This window comes from Phocoena phocoena, chromosome 2, assembly GCF_963924675.1.
Source record: "Phocoena phocoena chromosome 2, mPhoPho1.1, whole genome shotgun sequence".
In the NCBI taxonomy this organism is placed as follows: Eukaryota; Metazoa; Chordata; class Mammalia; order Artiodactyla; family Phocoenidae; genus Phocoena; species Phocoena phocoena.
In genome coordinates this window covers 61,638,432-61,664,889 of record NC_089220.1, presented here as the reverse complement: position 1 = coordinate 61,664,889, position 26,458 = coordinate 61,638,432, and the positions used below count along the sequence as shown (strand labels likewise).

The window sequence follows — 26,458 nt, the reverse complement described above, 5'->3', positions numbered from 1 at the left end:
GTATTTAGAACCTGGGTAAAGTTTGACATTGTAAAATGAATCATGATAAGAGAGTTTATGCTACCATCTGGCACAAGTTCTTCCAGTTGTTTATATTACTTAAGGGATAATAACTAAGTACATTGACAATATAATTCTACAATTTATTTTAATGACGATATGCTAGTTAACAAGTCAGAGACAAATGACCAGTAGATATAACAACCTAAATCTAATAATGTTAAACCACAAGCAATAAAACAGGTTAATTGACAGAGCTGTACGATTAAAATGTTCCAAGCATAAACTGGTCTCAATTAAACAAAAGCTTGACTAGCATGTCTTTCAGTCATTTTGCTTTGTAAAATACCAGTCACGTTATAAAACTAAGCTTAATATCAGATTATAGTGCTGCCACTCTTTGAAAATACATATGTGTGTATATATGCCTACATTTAATTAAAATTCACATTTAAGGCCAACAAATGACCTCACACCCCGATACACCCATCTACATTTTCCCAAGTACATTAACCTAGGCTGGCCTTTAGACTGGTTGATTAGCATGAATCCAACCCATACTTGGGAAATGAGGGAAGGATGGATCACAGATTGGAAATAAAACCCATTACCAAGGTGATGAAAATAGAAAGGGCTAAATCAACTTCAGCAATCAAATATTAACCACAGTCGGGCTTCCCTGGTGGTGCAGTGGTTGAGAGTCCGCCTACCGATGCAGGCGACGCAGGTTCGTGCCCTGGTCTGGGAAGATCCCACATGCCGCGGAGCGGCTGGGCCCGTGAGCCATGGCCGCTGAGCCTGCGCGTCCGGAGCCTGTGCTCCACAGCGGAAGAGGCCACAACAGTGAGAGGCCCGCATACCGCAAAAAGGAAAAAAAAAAACCAACAAAAAACTAGAGTCATGACAAGTATCATACTTTTCCCATATTCCCAAAATAATGTCAGTTTTTCAAAATTTAACCCCCCTAAAAAAAAGTTAGCTATGTTCTTTCTCTCTCTGATTCTCCCTTTCCTGCCCCCACCAACTTGGGTTCACAACTTTCCCTAACGTTCACCAATAGCACCTACTATCTCATGGCAGAGGACCATATGGCGTCATTCTTACCTGTTGAACCTCAGCTCCTTGCTCTGGATGAGACTCAAATTCTTGGTTTCTTGTCTCCACAAAAGATTTCCAGAACAGGGGATTCAAAAGCAGTCAAATCTACCCGAATCTTACTTGCCCTGGGAACTAAGCCACTTGACAAAAATTAATTATGCACTAGAGACCATAAGCCTGGGTCCCAGTGAGGGGGAATGTCAGGCAAGACAGAGTCTCTGGAGACCTAATATATACAATCCATCTTATTTTAACTGATCAAATGTGCCTGTTTTATAGTTTATTTAGTACTGATAAGAAAGGACGCTTTTCAATAATGTCAAAGAAAGAAAGATGAAAGGAGTGGGTGGTTTCTTTGTATTCATAAGCTTATTCTAGAAAGAAATTTGAAGAATGGAGATAATAAACTTGGCTATTAAGGAAGTAAACATGCTTATGCTTATCAGAGTTGAGGAAAATTTCAAGGGAAGTTTATTTTTTTATTCCAAGATTGACCTCATATGTTACCAAGATTTGGGTGAGTTATCAGATCGAAATGAGAACACAGTTTTCAAAAGCATCTCATAGGTGGACAGGACCTGAAAATGACCCCAAAATGGTAATAATCCTGCTGATTTGTAAATCACTTTTAACTTAGATTGCATTTTTACAATTTTCATCTCATCTCAGGGTGCCCCTTAGTTTAACAGTTCCTTCTATTTGTAGGGTTAAAATCACTTAAAAAAAGAAAAAGTAGGGCTTCCCTGGTGGCGCAGTGGTTGAGAGTCCGCCTGCCGATGCAGGGGACACGGGTTCGTGCCCCGGTCTGGGAAGATCCCACATGCCGCGGAGCGGCTGGGCCCGTGAGCCATGGCCGCTGAGCCTGCGCGTCCGGAGCCTGTCCTCCGCAACGGGAGAGGCCACAACAGTGAGAGGCCCGCGTAATGCATAAAAAAAAAAAAAAAAAAAAAAAAAAAAAAAAAAAAAAAGAAAAAGTAGCAGCCTGGAGCTAGAAAGGCAGCAGACTGGAGGGAGTAGGTTTCCCTGAAGTCTCCCAGTTGTACTAGAAATTTGTCTCTCGAGTTCAGTGAAGGACCAGTAAAATCACTATTCTGAAGCCAAGCTTTTTCATTTGTTAACAAGGGAATAATGTTACTTACACATCGCCAAATGAACGGCAATTGTGTTCATTTAATTTGATCTCTCCCTGTCGGGGTATACACTATGGATGGAGAGAAATCTCTGCATGGGGAAGGTGGGCAGGACATCTTTGGTAGAAGAATTTAGATGCAATGTTTTTTGAAGAGCAAAAGACATCATGCGATTCCTTTCAGCCCTCTCATTGTAGACAGTTGGATTGATACATTCTGGACCAAAAAAACCACATTTCTGTATTTACCTAGCATCTATTCTGTGGGATTTCTTTCCGAGAGTTTTTTTTTTTTCACATCTTTATTGGACTATAAATGCTTTACAATGTTGTGTTACTTTCTGCTGTACAACAATGTGAATCAGCTATATGTATACATATATCCCCATATCCCCTCCCTCTTGAGCCTCGCTCCCACCCTCCCTATCCCATCCCTTTAGGTCGTCACAAAGCACCCTGTGCTATGCAGCAGCTTCCCACTAGCCATCCATTGTACATTTGGTAGTGTATATACGTCAATGTCATTCTCTCACTTCGTCCCAGCTTCCCCTCCCCCCCGCCCCCAACTCCGTGCCCTCAAGTCCGTTCTCTACATCTGCGTTATTCCATATTTCAAGTGTTTTAAGTGCCTACTGTATGCCTGTGGAATATTGTCAAGGCCACCATCTAATAACTCTGTAAATTCTTTTGCTCGCTCTCTCTCAACTAAATACTTTTAATGATGACAATGTCATGAACCCACACTGGAGACAGCCTCAGTGGAAGGGTGTGGTTTCATTATTATCATCAAATAACATGCTAAAAATAATTAAAAATCACTAGAACACTGGCAACAGAAAAGGTGTGTGAATTATTCCCACGCAGGAGCAGGCCTAACTTGTCCACAGAACTTGTATAGGAATCTATGCTTCACTTATTAACCAAATGTTTAATAAAAGACAATGTTTTGGGCTGAATTATAGATGGGTACTTTGGCAGGTAACAAAGCACTTCAAGACAGTTCAAGTCATTTAATTTTTTTTTTTTTTAAACATCTTTATTGGGGCATAATTGCTCTACAATGGTGTGCTAGCTTCTGCCCTACGACAAAGTGAATCAGCTACACATATACATATGTTCCCATATGTCTTCCCTCTTGCGTCTCTCTCCCTCCCACTCTCCCTATCCCACCCCTCCCGACTGTCACAAAGCACCGAGCTAATATCCCTGTGCCATGCGGCTGCTTCCCACTAGCTATCTACCTTACTACATTTGTTAGTGTGTATATGTCCATGACTCTCTCTTGCCCTGTCAAAGCTCACCCTTCCCCCTCCCCATATCCTCAAGTCCGTTCTCCAGTAGGTCTGCGTCTTTATTCCTGTCTTACCCCTAGGTTCTTCATGACATTTATTTCCCTTAAATTCCATATATATGTGTTAGCATACAGTATTTGTCTTTTTCTTTCTGACTTACTTCACTCTGTATGACAGACTCTAGGTCTATCCATCTCATTACAAATAGCTCAATTTCGTTCCTTTTTAAGGCTGAGTAATATTCCATTGTATATATGTGCCACATCTTCTTTATCCATTCATCCGATGATGGACACTTAGGTTGTTTCCATCTCTGTGCTATTGTAAATAGAACTGCAATGAACATTTTGGTACATGACTCTTTTTGAATTTTGGTTTTCTCAGGGTATATGCCCAGTAGTGGGATTGCTGGGTCATATGGTAATGCTATTTGTAGTTTTTTAAGGAACCTCCATACTGTTCTCCATAGTGGCTGAACCAATTCACATTCCCACCAGCAGTGCAAGAGTGTTCCCTTTTCTCCACACCCTCTCCAGCATTTATTGTTTCTAGATTTTTTGATGATGGCCATTCTGTGTGAGATGATATCTCATTGTAGTTTTGATTTGCATTTCTCTAATGATTAATGATGTTGAGCATTCTTTCATGTGTTTGTTGGCATTCTGTATATCTTCTTTGGAGAAATGTCTATTTAGGTCTTCTGCCCATTTTTGGATTGGGTTATTTGTTTTTTTGTTACTGAGCTGCATGAGCTGCTTATAAATTATGGAGATTAATCCTTTGTCAGTTGCTTCATTTGCAAATATTTTCTCCCATTCTGAGGGTTGTCTTTTGGTCTTGTTTATGGTTTCCTTTGCTGTGCAAAAGCTTTGAAGTTTCATTAGGTCCCATTTGTTTATTTTTGTTTTTATTTCCATTACTCTAGGAGGTGGGTCAGAAAGCATCTTGCTGTGATTTATGTCATAGAGTGTTCTGCCTATGTTTTCCTCTAAGAGTTTGACAGTTTCTGGCATTACATTTAGGTCTTTAATCCATTTTGAGCTTATTTTTGTATATGGTGTTAGGGAGTGATCTACTCTCATACTTTTACATGTACCTGTCCAGTTTTCCCAGCACCATTTATTGAAGAGGCTGTCCTTTCTCCACTGTACATTCCTGCCACATTTATCAAAGATAAGGTGTCCATATGTGCGTGGGTTTATCTCTGGGCTTTCTATCCTGTTCCATTGATCTACCTTTCTGTTTTTGTGCCAGTACCATACTGTCTTGATTACTGTAGCTTTGTAGTATAGTCTGAAGTCAGGGAGCCTGATTCCTCCAGATCCTTTTTTCGTTCTCAAGATTGCTTTGGCTATTCGGGGTCTTTTGTGTTTCCATACAAATTGCGAAATTTTTTGTTCTAGTTCTGTGAAAAATGCCAGTGGTAGTTTGATAGGGATTGCATTGAATCTGTAGATTGCTTTGCGTAGTGGAGTCATTTTCACAATGTTGATTCTTCCAATCCAATAACATGGTATATCTCTCCATCTATTTGTATCATCTTTAATTTCTTTCATCAGTGTCTTATAATTTTCTGCATACAGGTCTTTTGTCTCCTTAGGTAGGTTTATTCCCAGATATTTTATTCTTTTTGTTGCGATGGTAAATGGGAGTGTTTTCTTGATTTCACTTTCAGATTTTTCATCATTAGTATATAGGAATGCCAGAGATTTCTGTGCATTAATTTTGTATCCTTGCTACTTTACCAAATTCATTGATTAGCTCTAGTAGTTTGCTGGTAGCATCTTTAGGATTCTCTATGTATAGTATCATGTCATCTGCAAACAGTAACAGCTTTACTTCTTCTTTTCCGACATGGATTCCTTTTATTTCCTTTTCTTCTCTGATTGCTGTGGCTAAAACTTCCAAAACTATGTTGAATAAGAGTGGTGAGAGTGGGCAATCTTGTCTTGTTCCTGATCTTAGTGGAAATGCTTTCAGTTTTTCACCATTGAGGACGATGTTGGCTGTGGGTTTGTCATATATGGCCTTTATTATGTTGAGGAAAGTTCCCTCTATGCCTACTTTCTGAAGGGTTTTTATCATAAATGGGTGTCGAATTTTGTCGAAAGCTTTCTCTGCATCTATTGAGATGATCATATGGTTTTTCTCCTTCAATTTGTTAATATGGTTTATCACATTGATAGATTTGTGTATATTGAAGAATCCCTGCATTCCTGGAATAAACCCCAGTTGATCATGGTGTATGATCCTTTTAATGTGCTGTTGAATTCTGTTTGCTAGTATTTTGTTGAGGATTTTTGCATCTATGTTCATCAGTGATATTGGCCTGTAGTTTTCTTTCTTTGTGACATCCTTGTCTGGTTTTGGTATCAAGGTGATGGTGGCCTCGTAAAAGGAATTTGGGAGTGTTCCTCCCTCTGCTATATTTTGGAAGAGTTTGAGAATGATAGGTGTTAGCTCTTCTCTAAACATTTGATAGAATTCACCTGTGAAGCCATCTGGTCCTGGGCTTTTGTTTGTTGGAAGATTTTTAATCACAGTTTCAATTTCAGTGCTTGTGATTGGTCTGTTCATATTTCCTATTTCTTCGTGATTCAGTCTTGGCAGGTTGTGCATTTCTAAGAATTTGTCCATTTCTTCCAGATTGTCCATTTTATTGGCATAGAGTTGCTTGCAGTAATCTCTCATGATTTTTTTTATTTCTGCAGTGTCAGTTGTTACTTCTCCTTTTTCATTTCTAATTCTATTGATTTGAGTCTTCTCCCTTTTTTTCTTGATGAGTCTGGCTAGTGGTTTATCTATTTTGTTTATCTTCTCAAAGAACCAACTTTTAGTTTTATTGATCTTTGCTACGTTTCCTTCATTTCTTTTTCATTTATTTCTGATCTGATTTTTATGATTTCTTTCCTTCTGCTAGCTTTGGGGGTTTTTTGTTCTTCTTTCTCTAATTGCTTGAGGTGCAAGGTTAGGTTGTTTATTCGAGATGTTTCCTGCTTCTTAAGGTGGGCTTGTATTGCTATAAACTTCCCCCTTAGAACTGCTTTTGCTGCATCCTATAGATTTTGGGTCGTTGTGTCTCCATTGTCATTTGTTTCTAGGTATTTTTTAATTTCCTCTTTGATTTCTTCAGTGATCACTTCATTATTAAGTAGTGTATTGTTTAGCCTCCATGTGTTTGTATTTTTTACAGATCTTTGCCTGCAATTTATATCTAGTCTCATGGCGTTGTGGTCGGAAAAGATACTTGATACAATTTCAATTTTCTTAAATTTACCAAGGCTTGATTTGTGACCCAAGATACGATCTATCCTGGAGAATGTTCCATGAGCACTTGAGAAAAATGTGTATTCTGTTGTTTTTGGATGGAGTGTCCTATAAATATCAATTAAGTCCATCTTGTTTAATGTATCATTTAAAGCTTGTGTTTCCTTATTTATTTTCATATTGGATGATCTGTCCATTGGTGAAAGTGGGGTGTAAAAGTTCCCTACTATGAATGTGTTACTGTTGATTTCCCCTTTTATGGCTGTTGGTATTTGCCTTATGTATTGAGGTTCTCCTATGTTGGGTGCATAAATATTTACAGTTGTTATATCTTCTTCTTGGATCAATCCCTTGATCATTATGTAGTGTCCTTCTTTGTCTCTTCTAATAGTCTTTATTTTAAAGTCTATTTTGTCTGATATGAGAATTGCTACTCCAGCCTTCTTTTGGTTTCCATCTGCATGGAATATCTTTTTCCATCCCCTTACTTTCAGTCTGTATGTGTCTCTAGGTCTGAAGTGTGTCTCTTGTAGACAGCATATATATGGGTCTCGTTTTTGGATCCATTCAGCCAATCTGTGTCTTTTGGTGGGAGCATTTAGTCCATTTACATTTAAGGTAATTATCGATATGTATGTTCCTATTCCCACTGTCTTCATTGTTTTGGGTTTGTTATTGTAGGTCTTTTCCTTCTCTTGTGTTTCTTGCCTAGAGAAGTTCCTTTAGCATTTGTTGTAAAGCTGGTTTGGTGGTGGTGAACTCTCTCAGCTTTTGCTTGTCTGTAAAGGTTTTAATTTCTCCATCAAATCTGAATGAGATCCTTGCTGGGTAGAGTAGTCTTGGTTGCAGGTTTTTCTCCTTCATCACTTTCAGTATGTCCTGCCACTCCCTTCTGGCTTGTAGGGTTTCTGCTGAGAGATCAGCTGTTAACCTTATGGGGATTCACTTGTGTGTTATTTGTTGTTTTTCCCTTGCTGCTTTTTTTTTTTTTTTTTTTTTTTAGTTTATTTATTTATTTATTTATTGCGGTACGCAGGCCTCTCACTGCTTTGGCCTCTCCCGTTGCGGAGCACAGGCTCCGGACGCACAGGCCCAGCGGCCATGGCTCACGGGCCCAGCCGCTCCGCGGCATGTGGGATCTTCCCGGACCAGGGCACGAACCCGTGTCCCCTGCATCGGCAGGCGGACTCTCAACCACTGCGCCACCAGGGAAGCCCTCCCTTGCTGCTTTTAATATGCTTTCTTTGTATTTAATTTTTGACAGTTTGATTATTATGTGTCTTGGCATATTTCTCCTTGGATTTATCCTGTATGGGACTCTCTGTGCTTCCTGGACTTGATTAACTATTTCCTTTCCCATATTAGGGAAGTTTTCAACTATAATCTCTTCAAATATTTTCTCAGTCCCTTTCTTTTCCTCTTCTTCTGGAACCCCTATAATTCGAATGTTGGTGCGTTTAATGTTGTCCCAGAGGTCTCTGAGACTGTCCTCAGTTCTTTTCATTCTTTTTTCTTTATTCTGCTTTGCAGTAGTTATTTCCACTATTTTATCTTCCAGGTCACTTATCCGTTCTTCTGCCTCAGTTATTCTGCTATTAATCCCATCTAGAGTACTTTTAATTTCATTTATTGCGTTGTTCATCATTGCTTGTTTCATCTTTATTTCTTCTAGGTCCTTGTTAACTGATTCTTGCATTTTGTCCATTCTATTTCCAAGATTTTGGATCATCCTTACTATCATTATTCTGAATTCTTTTTCAGGTAGACTGTCTATTTCCTCTTCATTTGTTAGGTCTGGTGCATTTTTATCTTGCTCCTTCATCTGCTGTGTGTTTTTCTGTCTTCTCATTTTGCTTATCTTACTGTGTTTGGGGTCTCCTTTTTGCAGGCTGCAGGTTTGTAGTTCCCGTTGTTTTTGATGTCTGTCTCCAGTGGCTAAGTTTGTTTCAGTGGGTTGTGTAGGCTTCCTGGTGGAGGGGACTAGTGCCTATGTTGTGGTGGATGAGGCTGGATCTTGTCTCTCTAGTGGGCAGGTTCACGTCTGGTGGTGTGTTTTGGCGTGTCTGTGGCCTTATTATGATTTTAGGCAGCCTCTCTGCTAATGGGTGGGGTTGTATTCCTGTTTTGCTAGTTGTTTGGTATAGGTTGTCCAGCACTGTGGCTTGCTGGTTGTTGAGTGAAGCTGGGTGCTGGTGTTAAGGTGGAGGTCTCTGGGAGATTTCCGCCGTTTAATATTATGTGGAGCTGGGAGGTCTCTTGTTGACCAGTGTCCTGAAGTTGGCTCTCCTACCTCAGAGGCAGAGCCCTGACTCCTGGCTGGAGCACCAAGAGCCTTTCATCCACACGGCTCAGAATAAAAGGGAGAAAATGTAGAGAGAATTAGTAGACGTATGAGGAAAGAAAGAAGGAAAGGAGGAAAGGAAGGAAGGAAGAAAGAAGCAAAGAAGGAAAGAAAGGAGCGAGGGAGGGAGGGAGGAAGGAAGGAAGGAGGGAGGGAAAGAAGGAAAAAAGAAAGAAGATATAGTAAAAATAAAATAAAGTATAATATAGTTATTGAATTAAAATATATTTAGGAAAAAAAAAAAAGGACGGATAGAACCTTAGGACAAATGTTGGAAGCAAAGCTATACAGAGAAAATCTTACACAGAAGCATACACATACACCCTCACAAAAAGAGGTAAAGGGGGAAAAATCATAAATCCTGCTCCCAGAGACCACCTCCTCAATTTGGGGTGATTCGTTGTCTAAAGGAGGGAAGGAAGGAAGGAAAGAAAGAAAGAACGAAGGTAAAGTATAATAAAGTTATTACAATTAAAATTATTAAGAAAAAAAAATTTTTTTAAAAAAACCATGGACGGATAGAGCCCTAGGACAAATGGTGGAAGCAAGAGTATACAGACAAGATCTCACACAGAAGCATACACGTACACATTCACAAAAAGAGGAAAAGGGAAAAAAATCATAGATCTCGCTCCTAAATTCCACCTCTTCAATTTGGGATCATTCCTTGTCTATTCAGGTATTCCACAGATGCAGGGTATATCAAGTTGATTGTGGAGCTTTAATCCGCTGCTTCTGAGGCTGCTGGGAGAGATTTCCCTTTCTCTTCTTTGTTCTCACAGCTCACAGGAGCTCAGCTTTGGATTTGGCCCTGCCTCTGCGTGTAGGTCGCTGGAGGGCGTCTGTTTTTTGCTCAGACAGGACGGGGTTAAAGGAGCCACTGATTCGGGGGCTCCGGCTCACTCAGGCCGGGGGTGGAGGGGGGGAGGGAGGTGCACTGCGTGCGGGGCGGGTCTGCGGCGGCAGAGGCCGGCGTGACGTTGATCCAGCCTGAGGCCCGCCGTGCGTTCTCCCGGGGAAGTTGTCCCTGGATCCCGGGAACCTGGCAGTGGCGGGCTGCACAGGCTCCGCGGAAGAGGGGTGTGGAGAGTGACCTGTGCTCGCACACAGGCCCCTTGGTGGCGGCAGCAGCAGCCTTAGCGTCTCCCGCCCGTCTCTGGGGTTCGCGCTTTTAGCCGCGGCTCGCGCCCGTCTCTGGAGTTCCTTTAAGCAGCGCTCTTAAAGCCCTCTCCTCGCGCACCAGGAAACAAAGAGGGAAGAAAAATTCTCTTGCCTCTTCGGCAGGTGCAGACTTTTCCCGGACTCCCTCCCGGCTAGCCGTGGTGCACTAACCCCTTCAGGCTATGTTCAAGCCGCCAACCCCAGTCCTCTCCCTAACTTTGCATTTTAAAACAATTAGTTTTTTAAATAATAGCTCTCTGTTCTACAATTTAAGATACAGATAATCGGATATCTTGGTTAACCTAGGCTCCAAAACTCTTAAAGACTAAACATGACATTCATATAAAATGACACCCAAGCGAGAAACCTATAGTAAATACATGAGTTTAAAACCCCCCCACCTTCAGGGCTTCCCCGGTGGCGCAGTGGTTGAGGGTCCGCTTGCCGATACAGGGGACAAGGGTTCGTACCCCAGTCCAGGAAGATCCCACATGCCGCGGAGCGGCTAGGCCCGTGAGCCATGGCCGCTGAGCCTGCACGTCCGGAGCCTGTGCTCCGCAACGGAAGAAGCCACAACAGTGAGAGGCCCGCGTACCACAAAAAAAAAAAACCCTCCTTCGAACTTCTGCTAGGGTGAGTTCTGGTAGTCTCCAATGAAACTCCAATCACTCTCATTCATTTAATCATCATGAATTCTAAGCGTGAAGATTAGACTTAAACATTTGGAGTTTTAGTCCCTCCCTTCACAAGTAATATGTTAACATTGAGTATAAAAGAGCTAAAGTGTTCTGAAACAGTGAAATTCACAGAGAATTCAAGCTAACTAGCATTTATGGAATGCCTACTCTGTATGGGGTACTTGGGTGTGAGACTCTGCTTAACTTAGACACTGACCCTCTTACAGAAGTTTGCATTCTAATAGGAGACAGACATGTAGCATTAAAACATTAATGACAGGCAAGTCTTCCCAAATTTGTGGTATTCTTGCTTGCTTCCTTGAACAGTACACAGGGAATGCGACACAGCATTTTTGAAGTGCCTGGGGTTGGTGGGGACCCTTTGACTAGGATCTACCCTCCTGTGCTGTTACACAGTGATCTCATTGGGCCTTGCAAGGCATGGGCAGGCCAGTCCCCGCCCTAATGTCCCCATAGTGCTTTTCTAGTTCTTGGTTTTCCCAACATGGTTTTTGTTCGATCTTTTCTTGCTAGGCAATGAGCTATCATTTCTTGCCCATCAGCGTGTCTGCCCCTAAGCACTCTCCCTGCTTTTCTCTCCTTCTCCCATTTTTCTCTCCTGCGTTCCTCCCATGACCTTTAATTCATCACTTAACACCCAGCAGTGAACTAAGGACCAGATAACCCAGCTTGGTCATGACCCTTAGTAGGGACTGGAGGGGCCAGACTATGAGTCAGGTCCATGAACATCAGAGCCTTCCCTGCACACCATGCAATTTGGCTGTCCAGAGACCATTTTTGCATGTGTTTTGTTTCTCAGCTCTGCGCTAGAGCTGAGCTTCTGAGATAAGTGGCCTCTGGCTGAGTTTGAACTTTCCTTGAAAATGGGTCGTCCTGAGAGGAGGAAGGGACAGGTAGCCTCCAATGTCCTTTGGTATTCTCACCCCTGGTACCGTGGTCACAGTGAGGTAGCGCACCTCAGGCAGGTACAGTCTCTCCTCCTGGTGGGAGGATGGCCCTGCTGCCATGTGCCTATCTCTCTGGGATTCCTTCACTTTGAGGGCTTAATAAGGAGTCCTATTGCTCCTGGATGCCAAACAAGAACTAATATAACATGACGAGGATGATGAGGACACATAGCACAGCTGACCCCAGCCATAACGATCCCTTCTTCATTCTGTTCCCCTATTTATTTTGTGGATTTAGTTTCTGTTTGTTTCTTGAAATAAAATGCCCTTCTTGTTTTTTTGTGTTTGATTTCCACTTCTGCATTATGGACTCGTGATAAGTGTGTTATTTAGATTCTCATAGATGCTTGTTTAGTTTGAAAACTTTGAGAAAATATGAAAATTTCTTTTGAAAAATGTATATATTTTCAGAAATCTGGCCAAATCACTGTGGCTTTCTGTTGGCTCTGGTGGTACTACACTAGCCCTTCTGGAGGAGGAAAGAAAGAAAGGAAGGAAGGGAGGCAGGGAGGGAGGGAAGGGGGGAGGAAAGAAAGAAAGAAAGGGAAGAACCACTGTAAAACACTACTTCCCAGTACAAATACTTTTGGAACTCTTACTCATGTGTGTTAGGTCAAATTCTGGCAGAAATCGCAGGACAGCTGCAATTCTATACTTTGAAATGTCTATTAAAAGAAATCTTGATATAATTTATAGAAGAGTTAGAAGGTATTCCCTGTTTTTTTCATTCCCTTGAACATAGACAACTTTTGAAATAAAGGAAGGAGAGAAATGAGTATTTTCAATGATGAAGTGAGTAAATTCACAACTTTAAATATATGATGCCAAGAGAACTTTCTGCAATGAAGATTGGTTCAAATATATATATATATGTGTGTGTATATATTAATATTACTTGTGTCAGGTTGAGTTTCAGCTATCATGAGAATTAAAAAGCTGTACAATTTCTGAAAGTTTTATGTATACAGATAAACAAGTACACAATTCAAGATACCACACTTTTATATATAAATAAGATAAACAAAATTTTCTTTAAAATCCCAAGTTTAAACATTCTAGAAATTTGAAGGCATAAACATGCCTTTTTTTCTGTTGGCTTCACCGAGGGCTTTGGTTGTTAGCACTGCCATGTGACATGTGTCATATCGGGGGGGGGATGGTTATTACAGAGACCATGTGTGACAAGTAGGTGTAATGACGTCTCCTGGTCTCCTGGGAGCTGGGACTGGGACATGGGAATCAACCAGGGACTGGTGCGGAAGTGATTCCTTGTGTAAAGTTGATGCTGGGAGATACCTACACAGCCAGATAGTAAGTGCATCCCCAGCCCCCTGTACATCCAGGTGTAGGTCATGTGATTAGTTCTTTTCCATGGAATCTAAGCAAAGTAATGTATGTTACTTCCAGACTGAGGTTGTTTTTCTTTGCTTTGTTTTTGTTTGTTTTTTATACATCTTTAATGGAGTATAATTGCTTTACAATGGTGTGTTAGTTTCTGCTGCATAACAAAGTGAATCAGCTATAAGTATACATGTATCCCCATATCCCCTCCCTCTTGCATCTCCCTCCCACCCTCCCTCTAGGTGGTCACAAAGCACCGAGCTGATCTCCCCGTGCGATGCAGCTGCTTCCCACCAGCCATCTATTTTACATTTGGTAGTGTATATCAGTCTGAGGTTTTAAAGAAGTGAGTGGGGCTCCTCCATTCTCTCTCTTGTTGCTCCTGCGAGAGGTACTTTGCAAGATACCTTTATAGCAGAGACTAGCTACATCTTACATCAAATCTGTATCACCTGCAAGGAGAAAGCAGAGGACTCCAAAGCTCTAGTGGGTGCAGAGCCACTAGATGGAAGGAGCCCGGATCACTAAATCACACACTGAGGAGAACCTCCTACCACCTGGTAATACTCACATTGTACTATTATATGAGTATATTTGATTGGGGGTAAACCACTGAAATTTAGGGGTTTACCTGTTACTGCAGCTAGATTTGCCTTAACTGACCAAGGCTCAACACTGTACTGTGCCTCTGTCTCTCTCCATGTCCTCTCTCTACACCAGTTCATGCTTCCTGCTCCTCCACAGCACTGACCTTGACAGGGCAACCCCAGCCCTGGTGTAATATGACACAAAACCAGTGCTCACCACTTATTCCTTTCTGCCATTACATGTGCCAAATACCTTTCATTTGCTCCTGCAGATCCACTCTCTACTCTTCTCCACCCTGTTTGCTGCCCCGAGAGGCGATGTGAACTGATTACATCAAAAGACTGCTATGTTCTCTGCCTTCCAGTTGGATTTGGTCAATGAGAAGCCATGAGGTGACAAGAAGAAGGGAGGAAAATGCATTGGGGATATTTATCTGTCTGGTTCCTTCCCCTGAGGCTTCCTCAGGCTTGTCTCTATCAACAGAAGTTCACTGCTCCTCTCAAGGAGCCCTTTCTTTGTGACTTTCATCTTTCAAGTTTTGCTAACCTTGCCCTTCACAGCAGCTTTACTTCCTTTTGCTGGTAGCCCCAGGATCCTGAGTTCTTCCTTGTAATTTCCTTACACCCTGCCCATACTCTTATAATGAATCCATTTATAAACCCTCTTCAAATTATCCTAATTTGAGAGTGCTTTCTGTCTCCTGTTGGTTTTCTCACTGCAAAAATCACATCACAATTGAAATTCTCTAGGGAGTCAGCTATCTACCCCTGGCTCACTTAGCCACGTCCAGGGAATGCAGTTATTGTGCAAACATGGACGGAAAGCCAACCCTTTCAGCAAAGCCCTTGAGTGATGGCAACTTGCAGAGCAGGAACTTGCAGGTACCTCAAAACATGTCTACCAAATTCTTCCAGTAACAGCTTCCTTTCTTTTCACTCCTCTTCAGCTATACGATTACCATCACATGTTGTTGCATTTTCCCCCCCTGTGGATTGCTTCACTGCTGAGAGAACACATTATTGCTTTTTATAGGATAGTGCACTGTGAATAGTGCATATTCCTAGTACACAATTTAGAAGTTAAGTCTTTACATTTAAAATTGCAAATGTTCATAAAAACTAAAAGGGAGAAACAAGTAGAAATCACCACAGAATCATGCATTGCCATGTTATTTCTTAGGGCAAAAAAAAAAAAACTTTGTTAACAACCTGGATATGCTATGAATATGTCATACAGAATTTGCATCCAAGGAACGAATCACAATTTTCGCTTTCACATTTTTCTGGTATCATTCACATTCTTTTACTGCCATTAGTTCCCAGCAAAAGATGCTACACAAGCACCAAATCGAATGGGAAATTATTAATATTATTAAACCAAACATCTCATCGCTTCCATTCACTGTGAAAAGTGCCTCACATGTGGGGCGGGGGGACAGGTAGTTTCAGTAAAGTATGTAACCTGAGGCATTATGAAAATTGTGTGAATATCCAGGCACAGAATCCATACATTCCCTTTTAAGGGCTTATTTTTCTCTAAATATTTTATCCTAGGATACTAGTAAGACTTTGGTGATAACAGTTGTATCCTTTTTCTTATTTCAGGAAATAGGGAACTAGAAAGCACCCACATTCCTCCTCTGGGAGAAGACACAATGCGAGAAAATATGTATTTTCACTCTACTTAGTTTTAAAGTAGCATGTCTTATATAAGGCGAGAAGAGGTTAATATTGCAAGACAGTTATTTTTCCAAGTTAATATATTCTTAAGGAATATTACCACTGCCCTTCACCATACATATGAAAACCCACACCATTCCCTCCTCAGTATCCTACGTCATCAATTTCATGACTTGGGATGTCAGCGAAAGCTTAGATTTACCAGAATTTCACGATGGGTTTCGAAGTGGGAGATGGTTACCTGATTTTAAAAGTCATGGATTGATAACATGGCCACAATTTCTATCCCTCCATCCCCACAAACCTCCCAGTACACACGTGCCGCGTATAACTAAAATAATGGGAAATAAGTGTGCTTAGAAGTCAGTCCAGCACAGAAGAATTTTATTTACGCTGATTTCTAGTGGGTCTATAGAAAGCAGGTTATCTTTGTTTTATCATGTTTCTTCTAAACAGTAACTACATACAAAAAGACCATTCAAATAGCACTAGAATTTTGGCTTAAAACTGCATTGTCCAATACGGTAGCCACTAGTCACATGTAGCTACTGAGCGGCTGAAATGTGGCTAGTGCAGCTCAGGAAATGAGCTGATTTTATTTTAATTAATTTAGAGTCAAATTCAAGAGCTCAAGAAGTATAAAATATTTTCCCATTAATCATAACGTCATCATTTTGCTAGGACTACACTTTAACCATTGGATCCCATAAGATATATTGTAGCAAGAATGTACTTTTTACTTTTTAAAATGTGGCTAATAGCAAATTTTGAATTATATGTATGGCTCACATTATATTTCTATTAGAAAGCTTTGGCTGAAAAGCTAAGATTTAAGGCTAAAATGCTAGTTTATCTTTTGCACACAGCGGCACCCAAATATATGTAGCAGTATCAGAGTTTGTGGGGGAACATCTCTAGTACATACAGTAGGTATAAAATTAGGAAAAAATCCTGAATTTTAAATTCAACTCTCCTCTTATAAGCTTAGTATTACTTGTTGTATATAGCCCCTCCTCACTTCAGTTGTTTATCTAGGTTTAAAGTAAAATGAGTTTCCACCACAAGATAATTTTATTATGCCAGTTTTGAACTGATTAAAGATGCCTCTTTGGTATTTCTCGAGCAACCTTTCATGAGATGCATCAACCCTTAGAATGAAGCCACGGTGCCCATAAGGCTGGCAAAAATGTTTTCTGAGAAATCCAAACTGGAATCTACTGAATTAAATTCCAAACCAAATTAGAAACATTGAAAAGACTCTTAAATACACAATGTACTTTTCCTTCAAGCTATTTGAGTCCCAGCTGAAGATACCAGTGTAGTCTTTTCCAAGAATAAAATCTGAGAAAGATCAATACATAGATATGCTCAAGTAATTTTCATGCTGTGTCTTTGCTAGTTTTGATAAAAAATTAAATAGAATCTTTTAAATTTAAGGGATTGTCAGTATAGTCTTAAAGAAAACCAAATCCCTCACTCAAAAACAGAAATAGCCAGTTTCTCAGGACAGTGTGGAGAGAAGTTGGAGCTATTTATGGAGAGACAGTGACTTGAAAATCACCAGAGTATAATGAAAATTAAAAGTGCCTTTTTCTTCCAAATCAACCGACTGACTCTATAAAATAATGCACTTATCTTCATTACGAGTCATAACAATGATTTGAGATCTTCCAATTTAAATTTTATGCCTCTTTGTTTTTGCTCAGGCAGGACAAGAGACGAAAACTGGAAAGTTTGGGTCATATGGATCATGGCAGCACTGCTATGTCTGGAATTTTCTTATAAATATCCTATTGCTTTGAGGCTCACAGGCCTGGCTGAAACAGCAGGGACAATCTCATTTGCACTTTTATAGTTGTAGAGGGATTTTCAAGAGTTAAAACAATTTTCCATAATATTCTGTATTAACTTAACGGATATGAAGTGTGATTATTACAACTTCTCATGCTTTTCTGCAGGCTGACAGTTTGGAAGTAATTTTAGAAAAACAAACAAAGTTATAAACAAATGCCAACAGGAAGGCATTCTTGGGTACTCAAAAAGAATCTATCTACAACAAATTTTTACTGCCTATTTTCAGCTTTACGCCTTTTTAAGTTTTTTTTTTTTAATACTATAAATGACTGTTTCTACCCTTAAGAAAATCATCACTTCAAAGGAACATCTTGTGGTACTCTACAATGATGAAACAAATTTCAGAAAACAAAGCAGATGCCACCACTTTTTGTGTGATTAAACAACAAAGAACATTTTATCAGAATCTATAAACTTTACTAAATACTCATTTACCAGAGCTTGAATAATTCTGCTTTGCTTAAAATTAGAAAAAAATACTAATTTCACTAAAATGTAAAACTTCCATATAAGTCCATCAAAGTTAATTTTTCAGTCCATCTATAAAGTGTGTAGCAAACTATACCAGCCATAAGAACACAAAGGTGAGATGCAAGGAAGTTTGAAAATCAGAGTCAGTGAGAAGGGAATTTAAAGTAAATATATAGCACTATTAAAATAAATTTTATACACACACACAGAATATAAATAAACACTTAAAGGAGATAGGTTATACAAATTGAGTTGATGGATTGGAGAAAATATGGGGTTAAATGGAGAAAACTTATTTGAAGCAGTTAACTTGTGAAGCCAGGAAGGACAATTCTGGGGCAGTGAGCACAGTGTCTTCCTGGGTAAATGGGAAGTTAAACCAGCACAGAAAAGAGCCTGGCAGAGAGTTTTAAAGGGAGGTATGGGTACATCGGAAAGGGCTCATAACTTTTTCCTAAGAACTAAGCTTATGATCTTTGAAAGCTTAAGAGGAATGTTCTAGAAGTTTACAAAAAGGTACATTTAGAGTCAGAAAGAAGTACCTACCTAAACAATAAGCTGAAATGGGAGTAAATTAGTAAATCAAAGAGTTGATTTGTGTCTACTCAGGAAAGGGCATTGGCTTCCACTGAACTTAGCTCTATGAAGGGAAAATTGCACCAGACCAATTTAACTTCCTTCCACAGCAGAGTGATAGGCAATGTCAACCAACAGGAAGCAACAGCAAAAAAGGATGTTAAAATAGGCCAGGCACGAGAGAACCAATATCTGGAACACTAATTTGATAAGGGTTTGGCAAAGTAAGGATACACACAGGGACAGCTGTAATTCTTTTAAAAGTCCACCTTCCCTATGTAAAAATTTTGTGGAGGTAGATAATGAAGCAACAGTAGACTTCTAATAAATGTGCATTTCCTGGATTAAAATAGCATGTCAGATGTAGTTCCTAATTTCAGGAGACCCTCGATTTCTTTGAAATATCTAGGAATAAAGAATTCTGTGAATTCTAGGGTAGACTTATCCCACGCCCTTGAGCCTTTTGGGCATTTATCTCACAACCACCTTTTAAAGTGTTAGGAGTGAAGGTATGAACTAATTTTGTAATAATGCAGTATATGGAGCTATGAGCAACCTATAAATATGGTAAAAATAAGTCATCATGTTGCATTAAAAGAAAACACAAATTAGCACAGAGGAACATTAATATTCTACACTGCAACTAGGTAAATTTCAAGGATCTCTTGCATTTTGGGGGGAAAAAGATTGAATTTCAATCAGGCAAGGTTTCATTGATTTTCCAAATCTTTGATCTTTTCATTGATTTTCCAAATCTTTGATCTTTTCATTGATTTTCCAAATCTTTGATCTTTTCATTGATTTTCCAGATCTTTGATCTTTTCTTAGGTTCTGTGATACAGTGGAAATAGAAAAGGCTTTGCAGTTGTACAGACCTGTATTCAAATCCTGACTATGTCACTTACCCACTGTACAAACCTCAGCAGGGAATTTAAAACCTTCTGTTTCTTTATCTGCAAAAGTGCTACCTACCTTGCCATTTGCAGTGAGGATTAAGTAAGACAATGTGTGTAAAATGCTTGGTATGTATATTTCTCAGTAAATATTGGCTCCCTTCCACCACTTCTCAGTCCTAATCTTTCCTTCCTCTCTCTCCCTAACTGTACATACATACACCTTGGCAAGAAAGATACACGAAAAGGCTAAGAATGTCTTGTGAAACAGGAAAAGGGACACAGCCTTACTTCCTTTTACTCTTAAACACTTGTTAAAAGGTTTCCTGACCCCACAAGGAACCATTCACACTTATTTGGCATTCTCCCGGTGTTTCCCAGTTTTTCCATGTCAAACGTCAATAAGCTGAACGAAAGTCTCCTTGTCAAGTGATTTTTATTTTTTTAAATTCTTTATTCCTGTACATATTAGGGAAAACATAGAGCAAACGTGAGTATGATCACCAACAAACGGTAACTCTATTAGTGCTTAAAATATAGCCATACCACCATGTCAGGTTTACAACTGCAACCTTGAACTGGGAAATCAGTCTCCTTGTTCTTATAGATTTGTCCAGTTTTCTCAAGTAAACAAAAATCAACTTCCTAGCGTGCTCTATAACATCTTGATAACAATTTAGCACCTACGCAATAAAGAGAGAGTCAGGGATTATAAAATCACTTAGAATGTATTAGTTTTAGACTGAGCAGGCATAAGTCTTTGAGGATTAATTTCATGCTGAGGGTTAAATTTCACTTTCACCATAGGCTAACCATTGCCCGGGGCTGCACAGATAATGAACCTGCCAAGGGATTAGTAAGGAAACACTTGTGTTATTATAAAGCGGGTACACTTCCCTTTCTAACCAAGTTCATCCTACATGACATTAACAAATTACTCCCTCTCTCTGTCCACATTTCAATATAATGTGAGCCAGCAAGTGACCCTGAACCAATAGGACACAAGATAAGATCTTCTCAGTGCATGAATGGCTATTACACTTGCCAGAGACAGCCAGACCTCCTGCAGGGAAACATAAGGCATTTTATCTCCATAGGGCCCCTGACTCCCTGCAGAAGCCTTTCTTTGGTCATAAAGCCTCTAAATGGACACAATGTCATGAGGTAGGAGCCCACAAGAAAGGCACTCTCCAGAAAACACAAATGACACAATTCAATTTTGACAAACTCACAAGGACCTATTATCTTCTAAATACAAATTTAATAGGTTAGCATTTGTGAGAATAAATGTTCAGAGAGATTTCTGATTTTTCAGATAAAAGCATCCTTTTCTCAACGGAGCCTTTCTTAAATAACAGGTATGGTTTGTTCATAGACATCAAATCTGTTGGCTTTTTCTCAGTCTTCATTCGCAGAGGACCATCTTCTCCTGCTGGGGGTTAGAGTGGGGGCCCCCCTCCTTTGGAGTGGTCCCTGCCTCCTCTGAGTAGCACTCACTATTATTGTCTCTCTTCAGTTGTGGTCTCCAGGTACTTGTCCTGTTTCTATTACTTGACTGTAAGCTCCCTGAGGGTGGGGAGTTCATCTTAATTTACCTTTGCATCCTCTCCCTCCAGAGTCTGACCAAATATCTTCACAGAGTAGACACTCAGCTTCTTTTGGCGAAATCGAATCTAACCAGTCTCTACATTTGACCATATCCCGATTCCATTGTACAATGTTTGGAGAAAAGAAAATATAATGGATCTGCAGAACATGTGGTTCCTGTTATCTATGAAGTTAAAATTTAGGAGTGTTTAGCATAAATTAAGAGTGCTTTTGTTAAGAAGCTGTTCTGTTATTTAATGGACCAACTTCTGCCAAAGTGAGACTGGCTACTTCTGTAACTTGCTAATAAACAGCAGGAGGAGAAAATGTGGAATGCTTAGGACATCCATCGGTATTTGATACAACCCAACTTGGTTCAAACCATGAATCTTATGGGAAAGCACAATATAGTCTTCTTATGATGTATCAGTGCCTCTGTTCACAATACTGTCTTGTGAACAGTAGATAATGTTTCTATACATTCACATTCTTATTTGCCAGTTTGAAGGCTTTAGAACTGGGCCCATAATGATCCTGTTGCAATTCATGTGTATTCTCAGACCAGTAGGGTAGGTACCTCTTAAACACAGGTGTGTTGAGGGCCGACACGGAAGCATTATATAATGGAGATGGAGGGATCTAAGCTTTGACCCTTCAGCTCTGCTGGAGTGAAACGCTACAAGAGCCACGTTTGAGGAGTCAGCTTCTGTAGAATGGTGGAGGTGGGCATCAGAGTAACTGAGTAAGGAAATTAGCAGGTGGCAGAGAAAAACAGATATAGACAATATTCTTCATCACAAAGTTTGGTAACTTAGAAAAAGAGAGAGAGGACAACAGCAAAAGGAATCAATAGGAATTTTTTTTTAAAGGATGGGGGAGATGAGCATATTTGTAGTTGGAGGGGAAAACTGAAGAAGCAAAAGAAAGAGGAATAAAGTAAATTCTAGAGGAGGAGTAGAATCAGGAGGAACTGATCTTAGAAAAGAGGCCAGATACTTCCTCTTTAGAAATAAGAATAAAGAGAAACAACCCAGGTGAAAGGCCAAGTAGAGGAATTTAGAAGGAAATCATGTCAGATGTTCCCAGTTTCCTCAGGAGAAAGGAAGGCAGGTTCACCTGCAGAGAGTGATGGGGAACGAGTGGAGGCTTGTGCAGTGGGAGGGGGCATGGAGAGGCTGCTGTGGGGATGAGATGGGGACTCAGAAAGAAACTACTCAGAAGTGACTAGTGACTCCCCCATATAGCTAAAGCTTGCCAAGTTGCAGTAGGACCAGAAAACATGGAGCTGGGGTTACATTTGGCTGAAAAGGCCAGCTACGGGCATCCAGATTGACAGCCAAGTGAAGTCAGAAGGGAATGGAAGATACGGGGAAGAAGAAGGAGTTGAAGGGCATCCTGAACAGGATGACGAGGAGGTGCAGCACACACAGGAGAGGAGAGCGCTGGAAGAGCAAGAAGAGGGAATATTTCAGATTTGACATTAGGGAGGGGAGTTTCCTGTCACCATCTTGCATGGAGAGTAAGGCGAGGGCTGGTGCAGGAACTGTGAGGACTGAGGTTCATTGCTCGGTAGCACTGAAGTTGATGCTACCAGGGAACAGGCTCTGGAGTCCCGGATGGTTGTGGAGTCATGTCCAGGCATCTGGTAAATGACCAAGGAATGAAAGAGATGTTGAATGAGGGTCAAGAACAATGGCAGGTGAGGAACATGCCAGCCCCTTGTGTGAACTGAGGAGAGAAGGAGCCTCTTCTGGAGAGTTGGGAGGAGTATTAGAGAGAATCAGGCCAAGAGGTAGAAGGAGGGGGTAGGAAGCAGCAGCTAGAGGTGGAGCAAGTTCAGGGTGACCTAGGGCTGGCCTAGCCTGGGATCCAAGAGCGTGAGGACGCCCTGGCTTTGCAGTTCCTTGGTTTTCTCAGCTCCAGTGCCCTCTGTCTCCTCATGTCACTCCCGTGACCCCCACCACCACCATATAGCTAAAGCTTGACCTCATCAGACCGGGAGACTTTCCACCACCAGGATCTCAGACATCGACTTGTTGCTGTCTTGTCCTTCCGATTTTTCTGGGGAATGAGCTCTTCATTCCCGGGACCCAGTGCCTGTTACTATCTCCCCCACCCCATCCCTGGGCAGCAGGGCCTGCACATGGGCTGCAGGTTTGCACTAGCAACGAGCGCCAGGAACCAAGTCATCACCCCAGAGTCAATGAAGGGATTAGAGATCCAGGTGTGCCTCAGCTTTCCCCATGGAAGGCTGACATAGGCAAGCGGGTTTATGATCATGGTCCTCAAACTAAACTGGTACCACAAACACCAAGGTTACTCATGCAGGGAATTAAGTCAGAGTCAAGAGGCGGGACTGTGAAGAAACTGAGATGGCCAGAGATGGGCAAAGTGCTCATGGCTGCCAGGGCTCTCAATCAGCTTTCTCCTATGGGTGAGGATTTGGGCTTGCTGATGTGGAGTTCAGATGGAAAACAGAGGGGCCCAGATGACTGTAAGGATGTCCTACCTGCTTCAGGAAGAGTGAAATAAGTGCAAATTATAAGAGAGCTGTAGTACAGCATACTGGTACCTTCTCAAACACTGGTACTGGCAGCTGCACAGCCCCATTGAGGTCTTTGGGCAGCTACACTGGGACACGCTGCACCTGCTCTGGCTGGCTACCTAGCTTCTACCAGATCATGTAGCTTTTTCTCAATAAATCAGGACTGTAATACAGACTCACAGAGCATGATTGCATGTCTCTTCCTGACAAGCTACAGCCTACTTGAGGTAATGCAGATGGGGTGTAAAGAACAGGACATGACATCAGAAACCTGACATCCCGGAAAGATGGCCTAGTCTTCAGAAAATCAATTTTAGAGACGGGAAAAAGTAAGTTTCAGGAGGGCTGGAAGATGGGGAAAGATCATTGTCAGAAGCATTTACATTACTTGGACTGATATTCTAGGCTAGTGTTAGGGAGATATTATTTGACACATTAACCAGCGTTTTTGTTCCTGGTAGCGTGCAACAGTGTTGCTTACCTCTAGACTTGAGTGAGAAGCCTTATTCATTTGTGAGGAGTCAGTAGTTGCCAGAAGAAACACACCTTTCCCTCTTAATAAGCATTTTAATTGGCTAAGTACATTATACCCAGTACATCTACTAGTCTCTGAATGGAAACTTCAAGTTGTTACAAGGCTGGTACCTTCTTCAACATCTCACTTGCTAGGGAGTGTGCATCCTACAATCTGCCAAAAAGCATGAATGAGGTTCTTTAATCTACATAATTGCTACATAAAATATATTTGCTATATTTTTATTTGATGTTCCCTTTAAAGGAGTCACTGGAGTTTATCCAAGATCACTTACTTATAGTAGTTTTCCATTTTCTGAAGGTTATTAAACGTTAATTAAAATGCATTTACAGTCAACCGTGAGACTCTCAGGTTTGTCTTTTCCCCTCCTTCAAATTATATTGACAAATTTTACTATAAATCCCCATGGTCTTAACACATTAACTCATTTCTCAAACCAAATTCTAGAAACAGATAGCATTTGCATTTGTATCTACTAAGGGAAATTTAATAAACTTTCATTGGGTATTTACTATGATGTGGGTGTTTTTCCCAGGGAACACAAAACTGGGAATGAAAACAACCAGTTTCGTTTAAATAGCAACTGGCAGGTAAATCATCCCCATTGCTTAAATGGAACTGACCAAAGGGAACTAAATTAACTTTCCTATAGCTCAGTTTAGTAAAAGGCCACAGTGTAAGTCTAAATTGCTCTGAAACATTAATGTGACATATCTGAAACAAATTTCCCTATCTGCTCAAATCCAGTCAAACGCTGACAATTATAACTGGGACACAAAGCTCCTAAGCAAAAGAGATTTAGAGGATCTAGCTCACTTCTGGGAGATGGTCAAAAGCGGGTGAGAAATGGATTGTGACTTGAGGGGAAAGAGGTGACTCATGCCCTAACTGTCCCGCAGCACCACAGAGGTGAGCTTCCAGGAGGGAAACTGGGGTTCACAGAGCTAACTCCACAAGAGCATTCTTTGATAGGCTTCACTGCCACACGTCAGAGTAAAACTGAATTTACAGAGTCAAAACAAGAGTTTTTAAAGAAAAATTATTATCCAAGAAGTCACTGGGGAAAACTCAGGAGAGTCAATCCTCAGTGATTAGAGGTAAGAAACTTTTCTAATGGACAATGAAAGGAAGAGTTTATTTCAACCACAAATATATTTGTTTGTCTTTATCTTTTGAATTTCTCAAGCAAAAGAACTGTTATGCTATCCCTACTTAAAATTATCTTTTATCTACCAAATATTTCCGTGTTCTCAACAACATTAAAAAAGTAAGGTCTCCAAATGAGTAACTTGAGCAAATTCCTTACCAGTCTCTCTAACAACAACAAAAGAATCCATTTGTTTTGGACAGATTTTACCCAGATAAACTTTCTTGAAATGTATTGTCTTTCAAATGGCTTGATAGCATCGATCTCCTTAGCTTAGGCTCTGAACAAACAAATGTTGCTATTTGAAAGTTCTTCCACTGAATATTATAAAATGAATTGTGTAACACATAAGGTATTCACAATCTTTCTAAATTTTAATAAGCTGTGACGTTCAGAAATCATAGATGAGTAATTTTTCAATAGATCTGCAATCTGATGCGCCAGAAAGAAGGAGTAACTAAGAAGACAAGCAGGACAGTATGGAAAAGAGTGAGTGGCAGCTTCGACATTAGTATTTTGGGGTTTGAATGCTAGTTCCACCACTTAGCTGTGCAACCGAGGACAGCACTTACCTGCTCTGAGTCTAAAAATAAGCGTGTTGGAGGTTGAAATGAAATTATGTCTGGCAAAGTATTAAATGTTAATTTATATTTTAGTTTATTATTATTATAGCACAAATTAATGAGATTTCCTTTTTGTGAAGAATTAACATAGTAAGCCTTGCATTTTTTGAAGCATATCCAAAGTATCCACACAACCTTAGTTTGCCTACTATATATAGTACATAAGGACTTCAAAAATGGTAGTGGTCTCTCTCATGAAGACTTTACCCTTAAAAAAAAACAAACTACTGGATATGTTCTTACTAGAAATACACATAGGTAAACACAAGAACATAGTTCAGGTCTCAATTAACTCAACAGAAATAACTTTGGGACTTTCAAACTGTATAAGAATTACTTAATGACCTTTGTTATATCTCTTCTATCCACCCTTTACAGTTCTTCCTCAAATGTACAAAGTCTTCCAGAGTTCACAACTATCCCCTTTGTCCAAAGGCTCCACTAATCTCCCAGGCTAGGAATCTCAGAATCATCTTGTATTTTTTCCTTTCCTCCATTCCTTGAGCATCATTCTACCTCAATTTTTCTTTCAAACATCTTGCAGGTTTGTCTTTTCCTCTCCATTTCCGTTGATTTCTTCACACAAGGTGTATATTAAATCACAACTGTACTCATTTATTAACCCCAGCCTCTACCTACTTTTATTTGCAACTAGCAGTCTTCCTAAAAATACCACTTTCACTTCA

At 40.4% G+C, this 26,458-nt stretch overlaps 1 protein-coding gene across 2 annotated transcripts in view; it reads right to left on the bottom strand.

Moving 5' to 3' along the window:
* SLC25A21 (solute carrier family 25 member 21) overlaps window positions 1-26,458 on the bottom strand; it is a 520,681-nt gene that overhangs the window by 159,782 nt on the left and 334,441 nt on the right. The window lies entirely within an intron of this gene.